The 11,125-nt window shown below is 50.0% G+C and overlaps 1 long non-coding RNA gene across 1 annotated transcript in view; it reads left to right on the forward strand.

Annotated features, from left to right (window-relative positions):
• Positions 1 to 20: 20 nt before the first annotated feature.
• Positions 21 to 11,125, forward strand: part of LOC115278391 — a 16,094-nt gene continuing 4,989 nt past the window's right edge. The window contains exon 1 of the long non-coding RNA XR_003902857.1: positions 21 to 438. This is a non-coding gene — a long non-coding RNA (uncharacterized LOC115278391). The remainder of the gene's footprint in view (positions 439 to 11,125) is intronic.

The following is an 11,125-nucleotide window of genomic DNA, read 5'->3' on the forward strand; positions in this document are numbered from 1 at the left end:
TGCGCGGCCCCCGAGCGGCCGGGCGCGTCGTCCCCTCCTCCGGCCCGGCCCTGGCTCCTCCTCTCCCACCGGCGCCGGGGAGGGGTCGAGGCCAGCCCGGAGGAGAGGGGGCGGGGCGGCGGGGACGCCTGTCCGGGGACCGATCGCCGCGCCGCGCAGCGGCCCCTGCGGGGGAGGAGAACGGAGGGGTCGGGAGGCGACTCCGGGATGGAGCCCCTCCCGGGGGGAGAGCGAGGACCAGCCCACCCCGCCCCCCGCCCCGCAGATCAGGTGCTGGCGGATCTGGCGGCGCCGGGCCCCGCGCCCCCGCACAGGCGCCCAGGGGGGCCGAAGGAAGGGTGGAGGGGTCCCCTGCCCCCGAAGCCGCCGGGCTGCCCCGCCCGCAGCGCCACGTCCTTTAGCCGCTCCTCGTGACCTCAGCACCGCTTCACGGAGGAGGTGAGGCCGGGGCTTGGATCTCAGCGCCGCGGGTTTTCTTGTCCAAGCCCCCTGTCCTTTTTGGCCTGGCTAAGTCCCCTGGTCCCTCGGACACTCGGCCCCCAGGACAGCCTTTCCTGAACCCACCAGTCGTCCCATCTTGCCGTCCACCCCGCGTGGTTTAGGGACCTCCCCTGCGTGCCCACAGCCCGCTGCCTTCTCCTATACAATCGCTCCGCACATACTGAGTTTTAACGCTGTGGTTACACATACGCCTCCCCCATGAGACTGGGAGCCCTTAGGAGGCATTAAAAAAAAAAAAAAAAAAAACCACTTTAACACCCTTATAGCCCTAAAGCCTAAAGCCCACAGCAACCTGGGACATTGTTGATTAAAAATATTTTAAGTTGAAAATGCATTGGACATCAGCTTTAAATTCTAAGTGCTTTACAAATAAATAGTGTGTTTCCCCACTTAATCCATCGGTTCTCAGAGTGTGGCCTGGTGACCAGTGGGGTTCTCCAGTGGCCAACTCTCCCTGAGGTTGTCCCTTTTGCCAGTTTTCTATCAATGTTGAGACAGGATGTTCTTGATATATTTAACACAAAATAGCATATCACAGTCGATTGAACATGCAGAAGCAGCTCTCATAATTAGCTAGACATGGAAGAGATTTGCAAAAATACAAAACAGTGCCACTGTTCTCAGTATTTTGTTTGTTTTGGAGCATAGTTATTTTTATTAAAAGTATGCATGTTAAGGGGCGCCTGGGTGGCTCAATCAGTTAGGCGGTTCAGTTCTGCTCAGGTCATGATCTCACGGTTTGTGAGTTCCAGCCCTGCCTTGGGCTCTGTGCTGACAGCTCAGAGCCTGGACCCTTGGACTCTGTCTTTTTCTCTCTGACCCTCCCCTGCTTGTAGTCTCTGTCTTCTCTCAAAAATAATTAGACGTTGAAAAAATATATACGTGTTAAAATATAATGTATCTGCTTTTGAATTCATCAATATTTAAAAATTTTTTTTAATGTTTTATTTATTTTTGATACAGAGAGAGACAGAGCATGAGAGGGGCAGGGGCAGAGAGAGAAGGAGACACAGAACCGGAAACAGGCTCCAGGTTCTGAGCTAGCTGTCAGCACAGAGCCTGACACGGGGCTTGAACCCACGAACGTTAGATCTGACCTGAGCTAAAGTTGGAGGCTTAACCGACTGAGCCACCCAGGCGCCCCTATCAATATTTTTAAAAACCTCAGTTTAAATGTCCAATTACAGTAGCTTTTCAGGGATATAACCCACGTGATGAAATCTCTTTAGGGTCTTCAGTAGTTTTTAAGAGTGCCCTTGGAAAAGGGTCTCTGAGACCAGAAAGTTTGAGAACTGCTTCCTCACAGCATCCTAGGCAGTATTATTATCCTTATTTTACAAATGAGGAAATGGGGGGGGGGGCACAGAGAAGTCCAACAACTCTCCTGAGGCCCGACAGCTGGTAAGTGCTCACACCAGAGGTCAGATCTGTGCAGCAAGCCAATGAGGTGGACACGTGATTATCCCCATCCTAAATCAAGGACAGTGAGAAACAGGGAGGGGCATTAGCTTCCCGTAGCTGATGTAACAAATTGCCACAAACTTGATGACTTAAAACAATAGAAACATAGTCTCTGTCAGTTCTGGAGGCCAGAGGTCTGGAATCTGGGTGCCGGCAGGATCATGCTGGCTCTGAAGTCTCTCCAGGGGACCCTCTCACTTCTCTTCCAGCCTCTGGGCTCCTTAGTTTGGGGCCACATCCCTACAGTCTCTGCCTCTGTCTTCACATGGTCCCTGCATGCATGTCTGTCTTCTCTTCTATGCCTCTTATAGTAACACCTGTCAGCGGATCTAGGGCCCGTCGGCACAGTCCACAATGAGCGCATCTCAAGGTCCTTAACCTAACTTATTTCCAAAGATTGTTTTTTCAAAATAAGGTCTCCACTTCCAGGATCGGGACGTGGAAGTATCTTCTGGGGCAGGGTGGCACCGTTCAACGCCCTTCCTTAAGGTCCCACAGCTCGGAGGGACAGAGCCAAACCCAGTGGGCGCCCACGTTGAACAAAGGAATAAATAATGGATGCCCAAATTGGTGCAGTTGTCCCCTCAAGGCAGCAAGATGTACTGAGAGAGGGCCAGGACTGAAGAACTGGAGGGGCGCCTGGGGGGCTCAGGTCGGGCTCTGTGCTGACAGCTCAGAGCCTGGAACCTGCTTCGGATTCTGTGTCTCCCTCTCTCTCTCTCTCCCTCTCCCCCACTTGCTCGCTCTCTCTCTCTCGCTCTTAAAAATAAACAAAGATGGGGGCAGGAAGGGAGGGGGGAGGGAAGCAGAAGTCTAGGATGACCCTGAGTGCTTAGGAGAATGGCTACAGTTTTAAGCAAGGAGAGACAGTCAAGCCTGGTGGTTAAGCTCCCAGAGCCTCTCTGCGTTCTGATCCTGGTACCAGGTGTCTGGCCTCTCTGGGCCTCAGCTTCCCGCTCTGTAAAATGGGATCACAGAGGGTAATTGTGATCGTTAACCAAATCAACACAGGTGCTGGCCTCCTCCAGTGCTTCTAAGCTCCTGTCGGCATCCCCGTCATCGATGCAGATATCTGGAAGAGGTATCTGGTCTGGGTGTAGATGCAGATGTCTAATTGACGCCGGAAATGTGGGCCTGAAGCTCACAGGGCCAGAGCAATGGTAAGAGCTATACTGACATTCATTTATTCAATAGGTATTTAGCTCTTTAAAAAATTTTTTTTTCACATTTTATTTTTGCAAGGCACAGAGGATGAGCAGGGAGGGGCAGAGAAAGAAGGGGACACAGAATCTGAAACAGGCTCCAAGCTCTGAGATGTCAGCACAGAGCCCGACGCGGGGCTCGAACCCACAAAGTGTGCGATCATGACCTGAGCTGAAATCGGACGCTTAACCGACTGAGCCACCCAGGCGTTCCTGGTATTTAGTTCTTAATATATGCCAGGGACTATGCTAACCCTGTGAGATGTGGCAGTGTGAGAGAGACAGGATTGCTGCTCTTACAGGAAATGGATAGGAAACAAGTGACACCAAAAATAAACTAATTTTAGATGGAGCAAGAGAGGGTTGAAAAAGGGGAGGAGAATCAAGAAATCAATGTGTCCCAGAAACCAGGTGTGTTAGCACAATTTGATTGGAAAAAGGGTCCCACATGCTGTATTTTTCAGCTATGAATATTTTATAACAACTCTTTTTTTTTTAATCTTTAGTGTTTATTTTTTGAGACAGGGAGAGCCAGTGTATGAGTGGGGTAGGGGCAGAGAGAGAGACACACAGAATCCAGAGCAAGCTCCAGACTCTGAGCCGTCAGCACAGAGCCTGATGCAGGGCTCGAACCCATGAACCACTCGCAAGATCATGACCAGAGCTGAAGTCAGACACTTAACTGACTGAGCCACTCAGGTGCCCTATAACAACTCTTTTTTTTTTATGCCTATTTATTTATTTTTGAGAGAGAAAGAGAGAGTGGGGGAGGGGCAGAGAGAGAGCGAGAGAGAGAGGGAGAGAGAGAGAGAGAGAGAGAGAGAGAGAGAGAGAATCCTAAGTAGACTCTGAGCCATAAATGCAGAGCCCAATGCGGTGCTCAATCTCACCAACCGTAGGATCATGACCTGAGGTGAAACCAAGAGTTGGACACTTAACCAACTGAGCCATGCAGGCACCCCTCTACTATGAATATTTAAATGTGTATTTTCAAAACATACTGAAATTATACATCCACGGTAGTAGTGTCACTCTTGAGAAAGTTAATCATTTCTTCATATCAAATAGCCGCAGTGTTCATGATGTCCGTTGTCTCATCGATTTCTTTCTTTACCATCTTTAACTCAAGATCCAAATAATATCCACGCATTGCAATTGGCTGATACGTCCCTTATTTTCCTTTACTCCTCCCTCTCTTTTTTTCTCCTTCCCTTGACATTTATTTTGTTTTTAAAAATTTCTTTTTAATGCTTACCTATCTTTGAGAGACAGAGAGAGATGGAGTGCGAGCAAGGGAGGGTCAGAGAGAGAGGGAGACACAGAATCCGAAGCAGGTTCCAGGCTCTGAGCTGTCAGCACAGAGCCCAACATGGAGCTCGAATCCACGAACTGTGAGATCATGACCTGAGCCGAAATCAGACCTTCACTGACTCAGGCACCCAGATGCCCTGAAATTTATTTCTTGATGAAACAGGACTGTCTGTCTTAGAGAGATGCTGGGTAGATTTTGCTACTTTCACCACTGCAAAACCCTTTAATATGTCTCTTCCTCATTCTTTAGACTGGTAGTTGGATCAACAGGTTTGATCTGATTTGGGTTCAGTTTGTTTGGTGGTGGCATGTTGCACATTTCTTTTTGCTTTTTTGTGGAAGGGGAAAGACTCATTTTTAAATGTTTATTTAGATATAAATCATATGCAACAGTGTTCACCTTTTTGGAGTTGGACCCTTAACCAACTGAGCCATGTGTACAATTCAGTGGTTCTTAGTATGACAAGGTTCCACAGCCGTCACCCATGCCCAGCCTCTAATTTCAGAGCATTTTCAGCAACCTTCCCCCAAAACCTTGTACCCATTAGCAGTTCCTCTCCATCCTCTCCTGCTCCCAGCCCCTGGCACTCTTCTGCTTTCTGGGTCCATAAATGTCTCTATTCTGAACACTTCATATACCAGGCGGCCTTTTGTGCCTGGATTTCACTCAGCATAATGTTTATAAGGCTCACGCATGCTGTGGAACCCGGTAATTCCTTTTCATTGCCTAACAAGCTCCCATCGTATGGGTGGACCACATTCTGTTTATCCATCCATCCACGGACTTTTGGGCTGTTTCTACCTTCCCTGCTGTTTTGCCGGTGGGGAGACAGTAATTTCCTTCCGGAAGCTCAGATCACTTAGTAGAAATGTTTCCTCATCACAGAACCCCTTTGTTTCTAGGCTCCGGAAGAGGGCAGGAAGGAAAAGGGAAAGGGGCTTTATCCAGCCAGAAGCTCACAGCCATTGATACTTTCTGTCCAGGTGAGGCAGACACCCCGTAAGCCCCGGGCTGCTTTCCGTCCGTGGATGTGCCTATTCTGAGCATTTCAGATAAGTGGAATTATACGCTCTGCGAGGGAAGCGGAGAGAGCCACAAACCATGTGTGTGAGGCCCGGGAGCAGAACGGGCTGCGTTTGCGTGTGAGTCAGCAGACTGCCAGCGGACCGGTTGGGGCAAGTTGGGGAACAACGTAAGATGAAGTTGAAGAGGGAGGCAAAGATTGACCGTGGGGTCAAGTTCATATACGGCGCAGTAGGGAGGACGTTACGTGACATCTGACAAGTCCTTGAATCTTTGTCTTACTTTTTTCATCTGTAAAATGGGAATAATTTAGTGGAGATTAAATGTGTAAAATGCTTAGAACAGAGGGTGGCACACAGTAGGAGCTACGTTAACGTTAGCTGTTGGGGCTCTTGCCGTGGGGGTGGGGCTATTATTACATGTGCGGCTATTGCTCCTACTGAGGCGTCCCATTTGGAGCCATGACATCATGAAACCAGTGCTGACGCCTGACCGTGACGTGATGGGCTAGTAGAAGATTAGGACTCAGGACAACCCCTCAGTTCCACCTCCAGAATCTCTCCCAAATCCGCCCACGTTGCTCCACCTTCCTGCTGCCGCCCTGGCCCCGCCGACTGTCACTCCTGCTTCTGGAAGGAGCCCACAGCGGGCGTCTCACTGACTTGTCTTCATCCCTTCTTCCTTCTCATCTGTTTTCTGCACAGCAGAAACATTGTGCAGCCCCGGGATTTGATAAGCACATGCGTTTTGTCCCTCCAGGTGTCGATGCCAGGTGACAGAACAGAGCCCTTACGGTGGCCGACACGGACGTTCATAGTCTACTCCGCGTCTGCTTCTCTAGCTTCGTCCCACACCTGAGCAGCAGCCACCTCCTAGTTCTCTGGGGCTTCCGTGTGCCCCGGTGTACCTCCAAACTCAAATCCCTGGTGAGGGCGTCCACACGAAGGACCTGGTGTTACAACCCGTGCCCGGCGATCAGGGAGAGCGAGAATTTAGCTTTTTCACTGCCATAGAAGGAACAGAATTCTGCTTTCACCTAGAGGTTCACGGAGATGTGTGTGTGTGTGTGTGTGTGTGTGTGTGTGTGTGTGTCCTGTGTGTCCGTGTGTCCAGAGGTCCTGCCAGAGCTGAATGACTGGGAAACACGGGGGCTGCCGGTCATCCAGGGCCCTTTCCTCTGTCCACCTGCTCAGGACCCAACTCCCCTCTCAATAACTCGGAATGTAAAGCCCATGGGCTTGTACAATCTATGGATAAAGTGATACAGTGTTGGGCGCCTGGGTGGCTCAGTCCATTGAGCACCTGACTTGATTTCAGATCAGGTCATGATCTCACGGTTTGTGGATCTGAGCCCCACATCAGGCTCGGCGGTGACAGCTAGCCTGCTTGGGATTCTCTCTCTCCCGCTCTCTGCCCCTCCCTGCTTGCACTCTCTGTCTCTCAAAAATAAACAAACTTAAAAATAAAGAAGTCCTGCCCCCAGGTGATGGTGTCAGGGGTATTACAGTGCCCTCACGGAGCCCGCCGCGCCCTCTTGCCTGGTGCGGACTCGACCGGAAGGCAGCGGCTGTGAATAGGAGAGAGGGTCTTGCTGACGCCACATCTGCCAGTGTCTGAATCTTGGACTTCAGGCTTCAGAACTGTGAGAAATACATTCCTGTTGTTTATAAAGAACCCAGTCTGCGGTATTTTTGTCACAACAACCCAAGCTGACTAAGACAGGCTACTATTTTCTGAGCGTTCCGACTTTCCGGGAGTCCGAGGGGTCTCCCCACAGCTCTGCCTTTGCCCTGAGCCTTGAGCTCCATCCCAAAGGGCTGACAACCTGAAATTGCCTCACACCCCCTTCCACCCACGTTCTCCCCCCCCCCGACTTCCCACGGATGCTGTTCTGGCTTCCCGGCTGTCCCTCACCGCCTCTTCCTCCTTCTGTGACAGACTTGAGATGATGGGACAGTTCTGATGTCGCCATCGCATCTAAACCCTGGCAATGGCACGTGACACCCGTGGTCTGTTCTGCATTGATTCCGCTTGGTGGTCGACCTTCCTTCAAGGACATTGTGTAGGAGACTCCACTCAGGCTCCCCAGATCCATCTCAGAAAACGGGATGATCAAACCCTTGCAACGAGATTCTTTCAAGTGCATTGAGCACACGCTGTCTGAATGTCAATGCCTGTCTGCACCCGAAGGGAGGTTACCCGGAAATGCTAGTTTGGGTCGATTTTCCAGCCTGTTCCAATGACCTGGTAAAAGCTTCTCTGGCTTAAGGGTCCCATCTGCCTCTGTGCTTGGGCTCTTAATTAAAGAAGATGTTTAATGAAAAAAAAATTCAGCAAAGTAGAAAAGCACCTCCTTGCCTTTGTATGGGTTCCTTAGAAATGGGGCTTGAGGCAAGGTTTATGAGCTAATGCTTTATTGGAGGGCACCACACCAGGAATTCGAGAGTGAGGGAGGAGACGAAAGGCAGAAGGGGAGGGAGAGCAGATTCAAGGCAGAACGTTACCCAGGTTGGCCCAGCATCGCAAGAACACACTCGCCCGCTTGCTCGGACTTCTGGGACATCCCTGGGCAGAGGCTGAATCTCAGATTGTCCATCACAGAGCGTGGGACGGGGCGAGTGGCGTGGGGGATACTTGGGGGAAGGCGAGCCATTCATCCGCCCGCTCCTGTGGGTGTCTCTTGAGTTCTTCCCGAGGGGCATTAACCTGCCCACGTTTCCAGGCAGACTCCTATAGTCAGGTGGGTCCTGGGTGCTGAGGCGACCACAGCCTTTGCCCCTGTGGGCATCTGAGGCCCTCAGAAGTGTTGGGAGCCCAGGGGACTGTGGCACCGTGGATGGGTTTGCAATCACGGGCACAGTGAGGGCCAGGGCCGATGCCGTTGGTGCTGGGAAGCCAGGCACGTGTCCCGGGTGGGGCGAACAGTCTGGGTCTGCCAGCCCCATGGTTCCGCCACTGACAAAACTGTGTATCTGGTAGAATCCCTCCCATTCCTTTCTGCTCCCAGGAAACAATGGTGGTGCTTTGCTCCATGCTCTTCCGGATTTTCCCCCCTGAGAATATGCACGTTATATTTTTCTAAACACACATTTACTTTTATTAGTTTTTCTTCCCAACACGCATTCACTTTTATTTTTTTTAATTTTTTATGTTTATTTATTATTGAGGCAGAGAAACGGAGCATAAGTGGGGGAGGGGCAGAGAGAGAGGGAGACACAGAATCCGAAGACAGGCTCCAGGCTCTGAGCTTTCAGCACAGAGCCTGACGTGGGGCTCGAACTCACGAACCGAAAGATCATGACCTGAGCTGAAGTCAGACGCTTAACTGACTGACCCGCTTAGGCTCCCTCATTTACTTTTTTTTTTTAATTTATTCTTAAAATTTTTTTTAATGTTTTATTTATTTTTGATACAGAGAGAGACAGAGTGTGAGAGGGGGAGGGGCAGAGAGAGAAGGAGACACAGAACAGGAAGCAGGCTCCAGGCTCTGAGCTAGCTGTCAGCACAGAGCCTGATGTGGGGCTCGAACCCACAAACGTGAGATCTGACCTGAGCTGAAGTCGGAGGCATAACCGACTGAGCCACCCAGGCGCCCCCCTCATTTACTTTTAAAATGGAAGCATGACAGGGTATGTGGGTGGTTCAGTCAGTTAAGCGTCCGACCCTTGATTTCGGCTCGGGTCATGAGTTCGAGCCCTGTGTCAGGCTCTGGGCTGACGGTGAGGAGCCTGTTTGGGATTCTCTCTCTTCCTCTCTCTCTCTGCCCCTCCTCAGCTTGCTCACGTGCTCTCTTTTTCTCTCTCAAAGTAAATAAAATAACGTAAAAAATAAAATGTAAGCATAACGTACATATTAGTATGCAATTTGTTTTTTCACTTCATAATGCCCTCTAATTATTTTTCCGGGCTCAGCATATATAGACCTACCTTATTCTTTTTTTTTTTTAACAGGTAAGTTTACATACCTTAATCCTCCTGAATCCTAATAGGCTTTAACTTCTAACATACCCATTTTAGTAGCATAAGTTTTCATATTTTTATTTTGTTTTCATTTTAATTCCAGTAAACATACAGTTATGTTCATTTCAGGTGTAAACATAGTGATTCAACAATTGCATACATTACTCCGTGCTCATCAGACAAGTGCACGCCCTGATCCCTACCTCTGGCTCAGCCGTCCCCCCCCCCCTCCCCTCTGGTGCCCGTCAGTTTGTTCTGTGTAGCAGAGAGTCTGTTTTCCGGTTTGTGTTTTTTCTCCTTTGTTCACTTGTTTTGTTATTTAAATTCCACATGTGAATGAAGCTATATGGGATTTGTCTTTATTTTGAGAAGAGAGAGAGAGAGAGAGAGAGCGCGCAGGGAGGGGCAGAGAGGGAGGGAGAAACCCAAGCAGGCTCCTTGCTGTCACGGGGCTCAAACTCACAAACTGTGAGATCACCACCTGAGCTAAAATCAAGAGTCGGACACTTAACTGACTGAGCCACCCAGGCACCCATGGGATTTATCCCTTTGATTTGTTTCACTTAGCATGACACCCAGAGATCCATCCATGTTGTTGCAAATCACAAGATTTTATCCTTTCTCATGGCCGAGTCCTGTGCCACTGAGCTGCTCCAGCCAGGCCTCTGCGGATGGACACGCGGGCTGCTTCCGTATCTTGGCTGCTATAGATAACGCTGCAGCAAACATGGAGATGAATATATCTTTTTGAATTGGTGTTCTTGTGTTCTTCGAGTAAATACTCACTAATGCAATTGCTGGATCATAGGGTAGTTCTATTTTTAACCTCTTGAGGCACCTCCATACTGTTTTCCACAGTGGCTGCACCAGTTTGCGTTCCCACCGACGGGGCGCGGGGACTCTTTTTTTTCTCCACATCCTCGCCAACACCTCAATTTTAGCCATTCTTCAGTCTTTTTTTTTTAAGTAGATAATACCTGCTTCATTCTTTTACATTAAAAATTTTTATTTAAAAATGTTTATTTTGAAGAAAGTGAGAGAGAGAGAGAGAGAGAGAGAGCGAGAGAGAGAGCAAGGGAGGGGCAGAGAGAGAAAGGGAGACATAGAATCTGAAGCAAGCTCCAGGCTCTGAGCGGTCAGCCCAGAGCTGGAGGCTGGGCTTGAACCCAGGAGCCATGAGATCATGACCTGAGCTAAAGTCCGTCACTTAACAGACTGAGCCTCCCAGGTGCAGCTTTTTAAACAACGTTGCTGTCAAATGGACACAATTTGTGTTTGTTTCAACTTTATGAGACGTGAGTGGCCAAAATATGTTACATCCTCACCTGCTCTGTGCCTCTACTTGTGTCTATAATCCGGTCATAAGGAGGAAGGCTGCTGGCCACAGCTCACCACTGCCGACAGCAAAACCCCAGAGCGCATGGTGCGTGCTGGAGGTCCCATTCTGGGCCGTGCATCTTCCTAAAATACAATTTTGGGGGCGCCTGGGTGACTCAGTCGGTTGACCATCTGACTTCGGCTCAGGTCATGATCTCGTGATTCGTGGGTTCGGGGTCCGCATAGGGCTCTGTGCTGACAGCTCAGAGCCTGGAGCCTGCTTCCGATTCTGTGTCTCCCTCTCTCTCTGACCCTCCCCTGCTCACGCTGTCTCTCTCTCTCTCTCTCTC

The sequence above is a fragment of the Suricata suricatta genome, chromosome 14 (assembly GCF_006229205.1).
Source record: "Suricata suricatta isolate VVHF042 chromosome 14, meerkat_22Aug2017_6uvM2_HiC, whole genome shotgun sequence".
NCBI classification, from domain to species: Eukaryota; Metazoa; Chordata; class Mammalia; order Carnivora; family Herpestidae; genus Suricata; species Suricata suricatta.